Source organism: Rattus norvegicus, chromosome 15, assembly GCF_021556685.1.
Source record: "Rattus norvegicus strain SHRSP/BbbUtx chromosome 15, alternate assembly SHRSP_T2T, whole genome shotgun sequence".
Classification (NCBI taxonomy): domain Eukaryota; kingdom Metazoa; phylum Chordata; class Mammalia; order Rodentia; family Muridae; genus Rattus; species Rattus norvegicus.
In genome coordinates, this window is record NC_141548.1 from 50,712,365 (window position 1) to 50,730,657 (window position 18,293).

The 18,293-nt window shown below is 45.3% G+C and overlaps 2 long non-coding RNA genes across 2 annotated transcripts in view; one reads left to right on the plus strand and one right to left on the minus strand.

The window, feature by feature from the left end:
• The window catches only part of LOC103693695 (uncharacterized), a 29,995-nt gene that overhangs the window by 5,250 nt on the left and 6,452 nt on the right, over positions 1-18,293 (minus strand). Inside the window, exon 2 of the long non-coding RNA XR_015638906.1 lies at positions 429-602. This is a non-coding gene — a long non-coding RNA (uncharacterized LOC103693695). The remainder of the gene's footprint in view (positions 1-428; positions 603-18,293) is intronic.
• Positions 7,504-10,332, plus strand: LOC102550955 (uncharacterized). Its single transcript, XR_015638905.1, has 3 exons — positions 7,504-7,680; positions 8,155-8,205; positions 9,518-10,332. It is a non-coding gene; the product is annotated as an uncharacterized LOC102550955 (long non-coding RNA).

An 18,293-nucleotide genomic window follows, 5' to 3' on the forward strand; every position in this document is an offset into this window, starting at 1 on the left:
GTGTGGTTTCAGTGACTGGGGGAGTTGGGATGGGGGAAGGGAAAACAGAGAAGCAGGCTCTGCACTAGCCTGGGGACCTCTTTCAGGCCACTCTGGTTGGGACTGGAGCCATTCTTGCCTCACAGAGTACACAGTGTAAGGAAGGAAGGTTATGATTATCCAGGCTGCAGTCCTTAACTCCATGTGCAATTGGCCAATGAGACCTGTTGATCTTAAACTCCAGAAGAGAAAGTGTGGCCTGGGGGCAGGATGAGGAGAACAAGATAATAGAAACATTCCTGAATTTAGTACCTGGGACCAAAGTGAATGTAACCATGGTCAGTAAGGTCCTTAAATGGGCACTTTAGAAAGCCCTTCCTAGTCATCTAGATTCTTGAACTCAGCCTGTGGCCCTTTCTGCCCTAGCCCATGTCCAGGGTTGCCCATACCTGAATTACCCAGCGGGGACACTTGCAAGTCCCAAGAAGCCTCAGGCTCAGGCCTGATCTCTGTGCTATTCCTCCTAGAGATCGAAAGAGCCTCTCTCTCAGCTACTACTGCAAGGGACCAATCCTCTGGGCAGGAATGGGGTGTTTGCTGGAAGCCAGCATGCTCTTGGTCAGCTGGGAATGGAAAGAGGAACAAATTGTAAGGGTTCAGGGCAGGGAAGTGGGGGGAGTTAGAATTTGGGCTATTGATCTATCTCTTTCTGTCCACAGATTCTATTGCCTAAAGGATTGAGAGTTCCCAAAGTATGGAAGGCCATCCAGGGATTGGGAGTCAGAAGATGCAAATCTATCCCAAAGGCTGGAAACACTAGGACAGAAGACACTTTCCTGGAGCACATGAGGCATAGGCAGGGGCCCTAAGGATTAGGAGAGGCAGGAGATTAGGTGACCCTTGAAGACCAAGGTGGCCCCAACATCACAACTGTTAATGTGGCCCATCCCACCCTGTGTTCTCTTTGATGAATAAGAATTCAATGGTCTGGGGAAGTTGGGGGACCAGGGGGGAGTCTGGCGCCTGCTTACCCAATGATCTCTTCCATACCTTCCTTCCCATCTTGGCCAGAGTCACAAGGAAAGAATGGAACCCAGGTTTGCACTGGCCACTGGCTACCAGCTATGTTCCTGCTGGTGACATCCACAGCAGGCAAATGTCCTTTGTCTCCTATTCTAATCTGGAAGCCACAGGTAGCTGCTGGACCACAGTTCAAAGGATGCTACGGACTGACAGATTCAGCACCAGGCTTCTCAACCACCCACTCTTTTTCTTCATCTGTCTGAAACCTTTCATAAGAGACCCAATACTAAAAGCAGAGGAGCTGGGGTGAGAGAACCCTTTCCCTTCTTCCAGTACAGTGCCAAGGGACATAAACTTACCTGCTGTGTCTCTTTAGAGGCCCAGCTGGCCTGTCACTATTTCTTGTCTGTAGACAGTGGTAGACTGGGCCAGGTTGTTGGAGGGGAAGGGGATGTGTTTAGAAACCTATTGGATTTTAAGGCTGGGATACAAATCCTAGCCTATGAGAAAGCAGGTAAATGCTCTGGTAACCAGGAGATGGCCTGGGGGCTGGCCTCCTGCTCTTACACCCCACCCCTCCCTACCCTATCCCCACCTCTAGGCCTGTACAGAGCCCAGGATAAACTACCTGTTCTTGCTTTTGTCCAGGTAAGTGTTCCTGGTGCCTGGCCTAGCTTCTGCCTCCCTTGGAGGCCCATTTAGCTGCCCTCAGACTCCTGGTAGGACTTGGCCTGTCCTCCTGGGTCCCTGGTGACTCACACTGCTTTGGAATTTCACTCACTGGCATTTTCTGACGCAGTTCCTAAGAGCCTGGCCTGGTGCCAGCGAACGGGCATTGCAACAGCAACCCCACCAGAGATTATTATTTTGTCTACCTGAACTCCAGGCCGTAGAGGTGGGGGATTGGAAGTTGGCCAGAAAAACCAGGTAGGGACAGGGAGGCTTTGTTCAGCCTGGTTTTACCTGTACACAGGTGGAGAACAGCAGGAAAGCAAAAGATTAGCATGGTTGCCCAGGAGACTGAAGACAGAAAACCTACACTGGCCATCAGGCTTCTTTCTTAGTCTGTATTTCTGAGGCCTCAATCTGTCCTCATATTCCAGCAATCCTCCTGCCTTGCCCTCCCAAGGGCTGGGGTTGCAAGTCTGAGGGCTTCTGGGAATGGATTTCCTGGCCTCAGTTTATCATTTGGTGGGTCTTAAAGGTTCAAGGGCTCCAGATGTAAATGCTGAGTGTGTACTGAGTCTATGAAAATGCATGGTCGAACCCTTCTGAACGGAGCTGTCCCCACAGACTCACATGCTGTGCCCTTGTTCTCTAGCCGGTGTTGCTGTTGAGGTAGGGTGTGGGGCTTTAGGAGATGGGGCCTGGACTGGCAGAAGTAGGTCACAAGAGGCAGGACTTTGAAGATCATTGCCCAGCCTCTGGTTCCCTGTGTCTCTGATTCCTGGTACACCATGGTCTGAGGGGCCTTACACTCATTATGAATGTAGCCAGCAGGAGTATAGCTAGTAGCCAATAGCCAGCCCAAAGCCAAGTTCCACTCTTTCCTTGTGATCCTGGCCAGGATGGAAGGGCAGGTATGTAAGAGGTCCAGCAAGCAGAGACCAGATCCTCCCCAACTTCCCCAGATGCAGCTACTGCAATGGACTCTGCCATGATGGACTGAAAGCCAAAATATATGCTTCCTCCATTAAGTTGTTCTATCAGGTATCATGTCAGTGACATAAAAATACATATTTAACTTATATATAATATAATATAATATATTATGGAATATATATAAATGGAAGGTCTGAACTCATTTCCAGCTGCCCTGGTTTCTGCATGCACATTTGCTTGTGTGTGTGCATGTGCATATGCCTGTACATGTGCCTGTGTGTGTGTACGTGCACTCGAGTGTGTGTGATATGCATGTGCAGGGTTGGACATACAGAGGCCGGGGACCTCTGTCTAGTGCTGGGGTTACAGCTGTACACAGTGATGCCCAGCTTTACGCTGCTCATGCTGCCATAATTATACAGCAAACACTTTACCACAGAACCATCTCTGGCCCCCGCCCTTCTATTTTTCACCACACTAAAAGCTGAACAGATAGCAGTACCACACTCTCATGCTGTAAACCGATATAAACCTCTTTGCCTTATAAATTTCCCAGTCCTATGTATTTTATTATGGAGGCCAAAATAGACTAAGACGGTCTCTACCCACACAAGATTTTTTTTTTCAAGTTGGGTTGGGGATTTAGCTCAGTGGTAGAGCGCTTGCCTAGCAAGCGCAAGGCCCTGGGTTCGGTCCCCAGCTCCGAAAAAAGAAAAAAAACAAAAAACAAAAAACAAAAAACAAAAAACCTTCAAGCAGACAGCAATATGTCATGGACGAGCAGGTTTATGGGGTTGTCTTAAGTCAAATTATCAGAATTCAATCCAAAGGCATGCTTACATGCTCCTTATATGCTTTGGATATTCTTCTGGTTTCCTTCTGTTGCCATTAACATTCTTAACAGGTATAATATATAACACATACAACATTACATGTGCCTGAGTTATGAAAAGTAACAATTTACTTTTATAACAAGTTAATTTGTTATAACAAGTTAATAAAAAGTAAAAGTTACAAAAAGGCCCAAACAATTTCGGAGGCTTTTTTAAGCTTTAAAAGTATAATATAATCCTAGTTCTGGGATGGCCAGGGCTACATAGAGAGACCTTTTCTCTATAACCGCTTCCCACCCCCTATATATTATATATAATATAATACATATTATACATATTATATTATACATATAATAATATTATAATACGTATTATATATAATATAATATATGAGAAAAGCTATATACCATCCCTGATTCTCCTATATATCCATCTTCCCCTCCCCATTTCCTCTTTCTCCCTCTGTTTCTACCTCTAACTTCTCCAACAGAGAAACTCTTGTTATGTAATTTGGGTTTGTCATTTCACTGATGATTTTTAGATCACTTGCATCATATCATGTGTGAACCCCTGAATAACATGTAATGTGGATTTACTTGCTTTGTGTTAATTTCTGTTTTCATCTTTTGGGTGGGAGGTCAGGAGTGATGGGGATGGAACCCTGGTCCTCCACACACTTACCACATGCTCTGCCATTGAGTTATTTTCTCAGCCTACCTACTTGCTGGGAATTCTGGGTTATTGTTTGCACACCATGCTAACTTGCTTTATTCGTTCGACCCTATGTTCCCAGCTATTGCACTTCACGTTTGCTACAGTATACCGCTCCTCAGCTATAGCAGGACTGGGCCATTCAGGTTCCCCAGACATTCATGCGCTTGTCTTTACATACACACATTCGAGCCTCCCTCGTTGAGGAAGTAACTGGGTTTGGAATTCCTGTGTAATGGAGAATATGCAGGTTCAACTGCACAAGAGAATGCTAAAGCACCTTCCAGGTAGGTGGTTTCTAAACAGTCCCAGCCAAGCAGAGTAGTGCGGGCCTGTATTTCTAGCACTTGAGACCCTGAGGCAGGAGGATTTTGAAGTCTAAGGAAGACTGAGCTATACAGTGAAACTCGCTCTCAAAAATACAAATAAATAAATAAATATTTCATCCGCTTCATGGTCTCATTTCCACATGAGTTTTTAGATATGACCTTAGACCTTTCTTTTGGGGATCATAATGGTCCCAGTTGTACCACAGAAGGACCACAGAAACAGGACCCTGCCTCAACAAGATAGAAGACAAGGGGCTACGAAAAAGTCACCTAAGGCTGTGTGGTACATGTACTGGTACACACATACACACACTTTCTCTCAAACTCAATAAATCAAAAGGAAGATAAAAACAAAACTTTTTTTTCTGTGTTCCAGAAATAAATCAGTGATACAATGTTTCACAAGCGAAAGACCCTGGGTTCTATCTCTGTTACCAAAAGAGAAACAATAATCTTAAAGGAATAAAACTTTCCTGGTTCTATAGAAACATATAAATGAAAAAAAAGGACACCCCCCCCCCGCAAACATGGAAAGTAGAAACATTACAAAAACAGTCATCACCAGAAGATATAGAAACCGGAAATCTGGAAATTGGCGTGATATTGTGCATAGAACTGTCTTCGTTTCCTTTTTGTTCTATAAGTTCATAGCAAACATTTAGAAACAGAAGGAAAGCTAGCAAGCTTCCTTCAAACAGCTCTAAAAGTTAAATATTTCTTCCAACATCCTCATTGCTTACCCAGGAGCAAAGCTCTCCATTGGCAAGAAGGGAGAATATTCCAGATAGCAGATACCATTACCATTTGAAAAACCTCCTAGCCATGGCATGGACAAGAAGAGACTTCTGACTGCTTCCTACTGTCAAGATGTATCTCTAGGGGACCCTCCCTGGACCAACAGAATTCCAAAGAAGCTGACTCAATTTTCAGAAAAAAAATTATACTGTTGAATCTTTTTTTTTTTAAAGATTTATTCATTTATTATATATAAGTACACTGTAGCTGTCTTCAGATACACCAGAAGAGGGCATCAGATCTCTTTACAGATGGTTGTGAGCCACCATGTGGTTGCTGGGAATTGAACTCATGACCTCTGGAAGAGCAGTCGGGTGCTCTTAACCGTTGAGCCATCTCTCCAGCCCAATACTGTTGAATCTTTAATGGAAGCATCTAGAATATGCAAATTCTGTCATTTATTTAGGTGATGGTAAGGATAGAACCTAGGACCTTGCTTGGAAACAAAAATATAGTCTACAGGTACTATCAAATGTTTTCTTCATGCTTAACTAGAATTAAACCAACAGACTCAAAAATTTTTGCCCCCTTTGAAAGTTTATCTCACTTTTAAAAATTATGTGTATACTTGTGGATGTGTGTTCTACATGAGTGCAGTGTGCCAGGAGAGGTCAGGAGAGGGCCTACGATTTGGAGCTGGAGTTACAGGTAAGCGTATAGGAATAAGCTATGGGTTCTGGGAACTGAACTTGGGACCTTGGCAAGAGCAGTAGATGCTGTTAACCACTGGACTATCTCTCCAGCCCTACCTTATCCCCACTAACACACACTTTAAGCTGTGGTTCCTGTACTGTTTCATTGGATTGGTACCAGGCAGGCAGCCCATCAACACAAACTCCATCCTTCCCTTGGTTCATGAGTAGCAGGCAGAGCCCATCTGCCAGGTCCCTGTGGTTTCTAAAGTGATACCAGAGATGACTGACAATTCAGTGTCTCAGCCACACAGCTGGAGTTGACACGACATTCTGCCCTGGTACAGCTAGGGTCTAGAGGTATTCTCCAAATACTTATGTAGAAATATGATCTGTATGGGCCTAGTGAACTGGTTTATCAGTTTATCCTGGCTGCTCTTCCAGGAGACCAAGGCTTGATACCCAGCACCACATGGCAGCTCACGGTAGTCCTTAAATCCACTTCAAGGGTGATCTAAAGCTCTCTTCTAGCTTCTGGGGGTACAAGGCACATAATATATGTGCAGACACTCATATATAAAAAATAGAATGGGGGGTTAGATAATCTGAACTGTAACCGTTTGAGAAAAATGGTTAGGTCACAAGATCTTATCCTTATAAGTAGGATTAGTGTCCTAAAAATGTGCGAGGGAGCTTATTTCTGAGCTACTCGAGGACACAGCCAGAATGTGACATCTAAACCAGGGCTGGCAGCACAGGTGTATAATCGCTGAAGCGAAAGTTCAAGGCCAGACTGGGCAATTTAGTTTCAAAATAAAAATTTAAGAGAGCCAGAGACTATACAGTGAAAGGGGAGCTAGATTCAGTTTCTAGTGAGAGAAAAACAAAACTCTGACAAAATCTGCTGGTGCATTGGGATTTTCTCCCACTTCCCAACTTGCAGGCCTGTGGACCGACCTCCCTCACTCCCTCCCCATCTCTCTCCGGACTTCCCGAGCTCCCGACCTCCCTCCTACCCCACTCCCTTCCCTTCCTCTTCTCCTGCAATACTGCCCAGGACCCAGTGCTCTCAGTAGACTGTCACCACCTTGTTTATACATGGTGCTGAGGGACGGGAGACTTTGAGAACCCAGTAACGAAGCATGGGGTTGAGGTGGGGTGCTGAGGTTCAGGCAGAGGACTGCGGCACTTGGGCAGAAAGTGGTGCAGACACTGAGGCCCGGGGCAGCCAACGAGGCCGCTGCAGCTAGCACTCAGCTAATCCGGCTCAGGGCCAAGCTGAGGCCAGGAGCTGGCACTGGTGTTGCAAGCTGGCCACTGTGCAGTGTAAGCTCTGCACCGCAAACTCGGGGTGGGCTTCGCAGACCCGCCCCTGCCTGCCTATCCATTCTAGCCTTGCCCAACGAGGCCAAGAGACCCGAGCTAGCAACTGCTTACAGATTCCCGGTAGGGACCCGGTGGCTTTCTTAAATGACTGTGATTGGCGAAAGAATCAACTCTAAAAATCAGACTACTTGAAGAGTCCCGAGGGGCCTGCCCTACCTAGTCAGCTCCAGTTAAGCAAAGAAAGGATTGGTTGGGGGATGGGAGGATGGGCGGGGCTTCCTGCTGCTCCGGAGAATTCCACCCTGGGAACAGAAAGTGCAGCTCCTCCTAACTCCCACAACCCAGCTTTTAAAAGAATTGTTACCACAACCCGACTCAAAGAGCCAATTCCCCGCAATCGTGTTTGCAGAAACTCCTGTCCTTGTGAATTACAGAACTCTTTATGCCCAGGTATTAATGATTTGCTTACAAAAGAAAATGAGACCGCTGTAAGGGGGGGAAAAAAGCTTTGGCATTAAGCTCTACAAACAGATAAAAGATGATACCAGAAAAAGGCTGGCCCAGAGCAATGTAGCGTTTTCTTTTGATTGGCTGTAGCTAAATGAGAAAGTTAAATACAGGAGATGTGAACCAACTTTAAAAATATTGGTTTGGGGTGACGGGCTGTGGGGTCTGGGTGCATTTAACAGTGATCAAGTTGAAACAACCAGGTTGTAACTTAGGACTCAAATGTTTGTAGGTGTCACACAAAGCTGTGGGGGATTAGATTCCTTGGAATGTAGAGACAAAATTTTAAATATCTACAGAGTTTGTTTGGTGAAAAAACTTGGCACCGAACATCGGTGGAGCATTGTACTTTGAAGACAGCTAGGATAACAATCTAAATTGTGCTGGTTAAATGAACTGACTCTTCTGTTTTTTCAGAATTATGAAGGAATTTGGTGATTAAATGAATTCTTTTTTCTCTTCACACTGGTAAGAAAATAGCCAGGTTTTTCACTGTCTCTTCTTATAAATATTCTAATGTGACAACTGAACATTTAAACCTCCGAGAATTTAATGTACTAGTAAATTATTTAGGCAAATTAAAAATAGGTAAAGAACATGCAAATATGATTCATTAGAAAGGAATTAAATATAAAAACATTTTAAGATGTTTTACATTCGGCCTTACGGGACAAGCCTATCTCCTCGGGAGGTTCAGGTGAGAAGCTCTCCAGTCCAAGGGTTGCCTGGGTTACGGGTTGAGTTTTAGGCCAGCTTGGGCAACTTTTAAGATCCTGTTTCAAACTGAAAAGTAAAAAGAAGGCTGAGAGATATAGCACAATGATAGGGTGCTGGTCCAGCATACCTGGTATCTCCAGAACTGAAAACAGAACTGAAAATTAGATTGACCCCTCCCCTCCCTAGTGTGGGACTACTACACTACACCTTGTTGGTGGGAAGAAAATGTTCAGTCAGAGATAAATTGTCAAACCAGTAAGAACTTCACTCCATCCCACCATTTGGTGGTAGAGCTTGAACCCAGGACCTCAGCATGCTAAATAACAATGCTTTTGTGATAGCAGGAAGGTGGTGGTGCACTTGGGAGGCAGAGGCAGGCAGATCTCTGTAAGTTCACAGCCAGACTGGTCTACAGAGCAGTTCAGGACAGCCCAAATTACAGTAAAACCCTGTCTCGAAAAGAAAAAAAAAGAAAAGAAAAGAAAAGAAGAGAAAAGAAAAAGAGATGAAAGAAAAAAGAAAGGAAGAAAGAAAGAAAGGAAGGAAGGAAGGAAGGAAGGAAGGAAGGAAGGATAGAGAACGCCTTTGTGGGAGCTGGAAAGGTGACTCAGGGGTTGAGAGTACACACTGCTCTTGCAGAGGACCTGGGCTTAGTTTCCAGAATCCTCATAGGGTGGGGAATCAAGGGCATGGGCACTCACATGTACATATATACACATAAATATGCACACACACATAATAAAATAAATCTTTTTTAAAGAATGTGTTTGTTTCTAAAGTATGGTTTTGCTATGTAGACTAAGCTGGACTTGAACTCCCAGTTTTCCTGTCTCTGTTTCCCAAGTCCTTGGTTATGGTGTAGACATGGAAAAGGTAAAACCTTCTTAAATGATAATATTCTACTCCCTCTGCTTGGTGGGAATAAAAGTTGGCAAACTTTATCTGGAAAATACCTAGATAGTCTATGTAGGTCCCCAGAGTTACTCTAAAGATTATGTAAGATTCTTAACCACTTTATGAACCAGCTGCTTCTGTTTTTAATTTCATTATTTTATCTTATTAGTGCATGGATATCTGTGCACAGTGTGAATGCAGATCCTTCAAAACCCAGAAGAATGCATCAAATCCCCTGTTACTGGAGTTACCAACAGTTGTGAGCTGCCATGCGGGTGCCTGGTCCTTGAAGAGAGCTTTGACTGAACCACCTCTCAGTCCTCAGCTACTTCTCCCATTGACTCCCATGTGTGCATCCTTCTGTCTCTTCTTAACTTCTCTTTTACCACCTTAATCCATGGGCCTAGGGACTGAATATAACAGGAAAGAACAGTTGCGTGGCTTTCCTTCTTTTCATAGAGATGCAGAAGCTTAAAACATTCTCATCTACTTTGATCCAAGGAAGTCTAATAAAAATCTAAGGAAATAACCTCAGAAATATTTAGTGACATCAGTAATGGTAGAGAAAACATCATGGGAAACAAGCCCGCCAGGGTGAAAGGAAAGGTTTAAATGAATGGGGGATGTCTGTCCATAAGACAGAATGTGGGTAGCAGTGGATGTCCTAGTGTGTGTCCACACACACCAGCTACATAATGGTTGATTGGTTAACAGTGGACTCTCAAGCATTAAGGAAAGATTCACCGATAAAGAAAAGTACAGAAGTGTGTAATAAAGTTATTTCAAGGGCTGGAGAGATGGCTCAGTGGTTAAGAGCACTGACTGCTCTTCCTGAGGTCCTGAGTTCAAATCCCAGCAACCACATGGTGGCTCACAGCCATCTGTAATGAGATCTGATGCCCTCTTCTGGTGTGTCTGACAGCTACAGTCTACTCATATACATAACATAAATAAATCTTTTTTAAAAAGTTATTTCCACATGTCAAAATTATACATCTTAACATTTTCTTCTGCATATTTTAAAAAATATTTCCCAGATTGATATGATACATTTAACTTTATATTTAACACATTGGGCTGTATCTCAGTTAGGGTTTCTATTTCTGTGAAGAGACACCATGACCATGGCAACTCTTTTTTTTTTTAAATATTTATTTATTTATTTTACATATGTGGGTACGCTGTCACTGTCTTCAGACACACCAGAAGAAGGCATTGGAACACATTACAGATGGTTGTGAGCCACCATGTGGTTGTTGGGAACTGAACTCAGGACTCTGGAAGTGCAGCCAGTGTTCCTAATCACTGAGCTATCTCTCCAGCCCGACCATGGCAACTCTTATAAAGGACAACATTTAATTGGAGCTGGCTTACAGTTCAGAGGTTCAGTCCATTATCATCATAGCAGTGTGCAGGCAGGCATGGTACTGGAGAAGGAGCTGAGGGCTCTACATCTTGATCCACAAGCAGCAGAGGGTAGTGTGTGCCACACTGGGCATAGCTTGAATACAGGAGACCTCAAAGCCTGCTCCCACAGTGACACATCCACTCCAACAAGGCCACACCTCCTAATAGTGCCACTCCCTATGGGCCAAGCATCCAAACACATGAGTGTATGGGGGCCATACCCATTGAAACCACCACAGGTGGGAAAGTATCCCAGTCCTAAAATGCACCTACACAAACCCAGGTAGTCTGGCCTACTTCACACCTAGGCCTGTAGTATATATCATGGTATAGGGGTCTATTTCTGCAGCATGTGCTAAGGAACGCAGTGCAAGCCTGAATCAAGCACAGGAGAAAATAGCAATCTAGAGCTGGGGTAAACCCTGAGATGAGTGGAGCTGTTGCTGGCAGAAGAAGACGGTGTCCTCTTTTACAGACAGCTTCATGAGTGAAACGAGTGCATTCTGAAGCAGTGACAAAGTATAATGCAGGAATCACATCAAACGACATAGTTGTTATCATTAGCAAGAACTGTGGACTTAACCAGGCATGCTGCTCACCCCTGACATCCCAGCATTTGGGAGACAGGAGAGGAGGATCACAAGGCTACATAGTAAAACCCAACCCAAACAAAATGGCCTTTGCTTAATCAGGCAGTAATTGTAATCCATTTAGATTGCTAAGGCATGGGAATCACAAGTTCAAGGCTGGCCTAAGTTACATAATGAGTTGGAAGCCAGGCAGGGTTATATAAGGAGACCTTGTCTCAACAGAGAGAGAGAGAGAGAGAGAGAGAGAGAGAGAGAGAGAGAGAGAGAGAGAAGGAGAGAAGGGGGGGAGGGAGTTGGCTCAGTTAGTAAATTGCCTGCTATGTAAGAATGAGCCTAAATTTGGTGTTCTTGCAAAAGACCTAGGTTCAATTCCCAGCACACACATGCTGGCTTATACCATTCTGTATTTCCAGTCCCATGGGATCTGATAACATCTGCTGAACTCCATGGGCACCAAGTATGTATGTGCATACACACACATGCAGACAAAACAAAATCACTCATACACATAAAATAAAACACATCTAAAAATAAAGCAAAAATTAAATATGTTGCCTGAGAGCAGCAACAGTTGGACAATGGCATAGGCTGTCTGATAACCAAGGAGACTACTGAGAGACGAGGGAGTAGGTAGCTTATCCCCAGAGGACACAGTGGGCAAAGGGATAGGGTAAGTCCTGGATGAGACAGGGCCAAATGAAGCAGGATTTCAGCATGCTGCTCTGAACCAACTACAGTTTAAAACAGAAGAAGTATTTCTTTGGGGGCTGGAGAGGTGGCTCAGTGGTTAAGAGCACTGACTGCTCTTCCAGAGGTTCTGTGTTCAATTCCCAGCACCCATACGGTAATGGGATCCAATGCCCTCTTCTGGTGTGTCTGAAGACAGTGACAGTATCCTCACATAAAGTAAAAAAATAAAAAAGAAGAGAAGTATTTCTTCCTGGAATCTTTTCCGTTGTCTACCCTTGGACAGGAGTTGACCAAGGGTAAATCAGCTACTTAAAGTAAATTATGGATAAGAAACTGTTCTTTCAAAGGACACTGTGGTTAGGACAAAACGGCAACCAACAGATTGGGAAAAGATCTTTACCAATCCTACAACAGATAGAGGCCTTATATCCAAAATATACAAAGAACTCAAGAAGTTAGACCGCAGGGAAACAAATAACCCTATTAAAAATGGGGTTCAGAGCTAAACAAAGAATTCACAGCTGAGGAATGCCGAATGGCTGAGAAACACCTAAAGAAATGTTCAACATCTTTAGTCATAAGGGAAATGCAAATCAAAACAACCCTGAGATTTCACCTCACACCAGTGAGAATGGCTAAGATCAAAAACTCAGGTGACAGCAGATGCTGGCGAGGATGTGGAGAAAGAGGAACACTCCTCCATTGTTGGTGGGATTGCAGACTGGTAAAACCATTCTGGAAATCAGTCTGGAGGTTCCTCAGAAAATTGGACATTGAACTGCCTGAGGATCCAGCTATACCTCTCTTGGGCATATACGCAAAAGATGCCTCAACATATAAAAGAGACACGTGCTCCACTATGTTCACCGCAGCCTTATTTATAATAGCCAGAAGCTGGAAAGAACCCAGATGCCCTTCAACAGAGGAATGGATACAGAAAATGTGGTACATCTACACAATGGAATATTACTCAGCTATCAAAAACAACGAGTTTATGAAATTCGTAGGCAAATGGTTGGAACTGGAAAATATCATCCTGAGTGAGCTAACCCAATCACAGAAAGACATACATGGTATGCACTCATTGATAAGTGGCTATTAGCCCAAATGCTTGAATTACCCTAGATCCCTAGAACAAACGAAACTCAAGACGGATGATCAAAATGTGAATGCTTCACTCCTTCTTTAAATGAGGAAAAAGAATACCCTTGGCAGGGAAGGGAGAGGCAAAGATTAAAACAGAGACTGAAGGAACACCCATTCAGAGCCTGCCCCACATGTGGCCCATACATATACAGCCACCCAATTAGACAAGATGGATGAAGCAAAGAAGTGCAGACCGACAGGAGCCGGATGTAGATCGCTCCTGAGAGACACAGCCAGAATACAGCAAATACAGAGGCGAATGCCAGCAGCAAACCACTGAACTGAGAATAGGTCCCCTGTTGAAGGAATCAGAGAAAGAACTGGAAGAGCTTGAAGGGGCTCGAGACCCCAAAAGTACAACAATGCCAAGCAACCAGAGCTTCCAGGGACTAAGCCACTACCTAAAGACTATACATGGACTGACCCTGGACTCTGACCCCATATGTAGCAATGAATATCCTAGTAAGAGCACCAGTGGAAGGGGAAGCCCTGGGTCCTGCTAAGACTGAACCCCCAGTGAACTAGTCTATGGGGGGAGGGTGGCAATGGGGGGAGGGTTGGGAGGGGAACACCCATAAGGAAGGGGAGGGGGGAGGGGGATGTTTGCCCGGAAACCGGGAAAGGGAATAACATTCGAAATGTATATTAATAAAAAAAAATTTAAATAAGAAAAAAAAAAAAGAAACTGTTCTTTCTCTAAGTGTCCCACCTGCACTGGTGATGTGTTTTACTCTGTCCTGCCTTGAGCTGTGTACTTTCTAGAAGGATCTAGCTATCCTCTGCCTCCAGCTCAGAGCTGCCACTCTCCAGGCCAAGCTCAAGCACCGCAGTTTTTCCTTTCCTCTCATCTCTGTATTTAGCTCACACTTTCTTGAACCCTCTCCTGGGTCACTTCTGCCCATTAACGAAAACCCACTCCATGTAACAACTCCCAGACTGATGCCTCCTCACTTCTTGGTGGGTGTTTCCAGGCAGCTCTGCATGCATGACAAACTCAGGATCTCAGTGCCAGTCATGTGCTAAAGCTTAATCCATAGCCTGTAGTCCTTTCTTGGATGTGACCTCAGCATCCTCCCCAGGAGTTAGGGAAGTCTTTGTTCGGCCCCTTTATGACACACATTGGGTAGGAGGCTGATGGTAGGACCTGGTTGACAGTTGCATTCTGGAAAGGTGGGTGTGGACATTGCTTGTTGCCTCAGTGAGTGGAACAGCAGGACTTGACTCTTGGGAGGGAGAAGGCCCATGAGATGTGGGTTTTGGAGTCAGCAGCCTGGGGTAGCACACTGGGTCCCTGGGGATAGGTACATCTATCTAGAGACACCACAGGAAATGGTTCAGGTGACATAACTGAGAAAAAGGACACACCATGCTCTTAGTAGGTGTGGTGATTTGGTAGGAGTGGGCCCAATAGATTCATGTGTTTGAATGCATGGCCATAGGGGATGGCACTATTAGGAGGTGTGGCCCTTGTTGGAGGAAGTGTGTGACTGTTGGGGGTAGGCTTTGAGGTCTCCTACGCTCAAGCTATGCCCAGTGTAGCACGAAGTCTCGTTCCACTGCCTTCATATCAAGATGTAGAACTCTCAGCAACTTCTTTAACACTGTGTCTGCCTGCCTACCCTCATGTTTCCCACCATGACAATAATGGACTGAACCTCTGAACTGTAAACTAGCCCCAATGAAATGTTGTCCTTTATAAGAGTTGCCATGGTCATGGTGTCTCTTCAGGGCAATAAAATCTAAAGTTAGACAGTAGATGCATTCTTGACCTTACCTCTTTTACTCACAGGTCTTCAAAGTAGGAGGAACTTTTGAGTCCTACCTCTGTTTCTAGAACCTGGGCCAGCCACCTCCCAAGCAGTCCCTGCTCTGCTCCCTCTGGTCATGTGGTTTAATTATAAGCTCAGAAGGGGTTTTCTAGTCGAGGGTTGTGTAGGCCACGACTACCCTGCTGGCATATTTCACAGGCCACCAGCAATCCAGCCTGGCCTCTGAGCCTTGCAGGACTCAGGGAATCAAAGCTTCTTTCTGACCTGTGCAGCAGTGACTATGGGCTTCTCTTTTAGCAAGCCACAGGGAGAAAAATTAGAATATGAACTCCCCAGGCCTGTGGGAGTCAAAGGGAGGCCACCCAAACTTCAGCTTTCTGTTGTCATCTGGGCCCTTGCATGAGACCTACGGACCACTTGAATCTCCCCTCGAGAGCTGCAGGCTCCATCTTGATTATTTATCTCACCCTTAACACTAAAAGAGACACAAAGAACCCGCAGGGCACCCTGCACCCGCACCTTGCCTCTGCCTTGTGACTGTGCTTAATATAGGCCAAATGAAAACAGCTCCCAAAATAGAGCCTCTCTGAGAGGCAGCTGCGGCTAGGAAGCACTCCACAGAAAGAGAAAATGTGCAGGTGACAGGGGAGCCTAATTCTCCTCAGGTGTTATGTAACCCAGGCTAGGAAACTGGGGCCTTAAATCAGCAGAAGGAAGACAGCTTGTCCTGTCCCTTCTCTTCCCTCTCCCCCAGACCACGGGGCAACCCCACAGTACAGGCAAGGAAGGAGTTGGGCACAAGGTCACCCCTAAAGCATCCCCAGGGAGCCTGTCATGCATGCCTAAGTGGTCACATGACTTCCTGAACTGGCTAGGAGCCTCAGAGGAGTCAGGTGACTCACAGAAGGATTGGTGCCTGGGGTGGGTTTCATCTGACCAAAGAGGTGGGGGAAGGAGGGGAGCAGAGGAACAAGATGGCCAAAGGAAGCAGCAGCAGCATAGGCTGCTCCCTTGGCCAGCATTCTCTGGAATCTCGGGCAGCTTCTGGCTTAGCAGTTTTCATCTTGCTTCAGCCAGGAGGAGACCTCTAGCATACTGGAGAGCTGCCTCCTCCCTTCACTCATCTCTCCATTCCTCAGTGGTCCCTTCATTGCCAAAAGAAGCTCTACTTCCTGTCTGATATTACTTCCGGTCTGACTGCACCTTCCTTGGCTTACTTTATATTTGCTGGGTTTTCTTCCTCTTCAGCTGGCCCTCCTCAGTTCTGGTGTAAGCTGTCCTTCCTCTGACATTCTTTAAATGTCATTGTCCTTTGTGTTTCTAACTGGTTCTCAGCAGGTGTGAAAAAGACCATCTCTTTGCTGATAAAATCACAATGGGGTCTAAAACAGTGAAGACCTTAGGAGAGGGTGCAAGGGCTATTTTGGGGGCAGGTGCAGGAGGTTAAAAGGTGCTTAGTCAGTTCTAGGGGAGGAATTGATAGATATAGACTATTTAGACAGAGGACAGGGGTCAATGTGCAAAGACCCAGAGGCCAGATGCAAGGCATGCCATCACCTTTATGAAAAACTATAGCCATTGCAGATGGATTCTGAAAGGCAGGATGAGGGTGATTAAATGCCCCACAGCCACAAAGAACTCTGCATGGCAGAATGCTTTCCAACGTGACAGCTGAGGCAGAGGGTTCTCAAAGCCTGGGTGGCAAAGCAAATCTCTGGCCTTACCTCAGATCTGTTGTGTCAGAAACTGTGTGTGTGTAGAAGAGTGAGTCCTGGTCTCTGTCTGGGTATGGGCCCAGTGATGGAGGTTCTAGGTTTGGGAGCTGCTGAGGCCCATGGCATAAGTGGCTTGGAATGATATCTGGTTACAGGACAAAATGGTAGGGTTTCTATTGCTATGAAGAGACACCTGACCACAGCAACTCTTATAAAGGAAAACATTCAATTAGGGCTAGCTTACAGTTCAGAGGTTTAGTCCATTATTGTCATGGTGGGAAGCATGACAACAGGCAGGCAGACATGGTGCTGGAGAGGTAGCTGAGAGGTCTATATCTGGATTTGTAGATAGCAGGAAGAGAAAGTGAGCTACTAGGCTCAGCTTGAGTTTCTGAAACCTCAAAGCCCTGCCCCCCCAGTGACACACCTCCTCTAACAAAGCCACACCTATAATAAAAATACTTCCTATAAATCTATGGGGGCCATTTTCATTCAGACCACCACAGTGTGAAACAGGGCAAAGGAGGAGTGCCTGGGGGGGAAATGTTTGTGAGCTAACATGATGATGTTAGTGGACTCCTTCCTCCATTAGCAAAAATTAAAACTGGCCAGAAGCAGTGGTGCACACCCATTAATCCCACCACTTGAGAGTCAAAGGCGATGGACCTCTGTGAACTCAGTGGCACCCTGGTCTACATAATGAGTTGAGAGGCTTGGAGGGTAGCTTAGTTGATAAAGTGCTTGCCTTGCAAGCCTGAAGACCTGAGTCTGTGAAAACCCATGGTATTCACTTGCAATCCGAAGGTGGAGACAGGTAGATTCCTGGGGCTTGGTCGCCAGTCAGACTGCCCAATTGGTGAGACCAGGACCAGAGAGGGACACTGTCTGAAAGATAAGATTGATGAGTCCTGAGAAAGGACACCAAGGTTGTCCTTTGACTTCTATATATATTTACACACATGCACATCTGCACACACACATTCACATGCACGTGCATGCACACACACATACACACACAATTAAAACTTACATTTGATGTCTACACTTGTCACAGAGATAAATATACTCTAGAATGGATCATGTTCCTTTTCTTCTTATTTTCTTCTAATAGAAACAGTTGTACAGATCCCTGTATGAACTATGAGCCTTCCTCACTGTACCTAGTGGGTAAGTCAGCCATAACATTCAGATAAGAGTCTCAAAAAGACCAGCATTTGACTGATCTGAGCAGGGGAAGGAGCTGGGCCATGGTAGCTAATACTCCAAGTCTGAGATCAGGGCAATGGGTGGATGGACACTAAGACCAAGGAGAAGGGACGAGAAAACTTACAGGAGACCATTCTGCTTGTTCTACTCAAGTTCAAGCATGAGATACCTGAGGAATATTCAAATGGGACTGTCCAAGCCACAGTTAGCTGAGCAGGGCAAGAGTTCCAACACGGATGGGGGAAGTCATGGCTGTAAGGGTTTGCTGAAGCAATGGCAAGGCCCAGGTTGTCGTGGCAGAATGTAAGAGGACAAGAATTTAAAGAGAGGAACTCAAGGGGCAGTGATGTTTAAAAGATGAGCCAAGCTATCTGCACAAGAGAGGAAAAGGATCAGTGAGGAGGTGGAAGGTAGAGTAACAA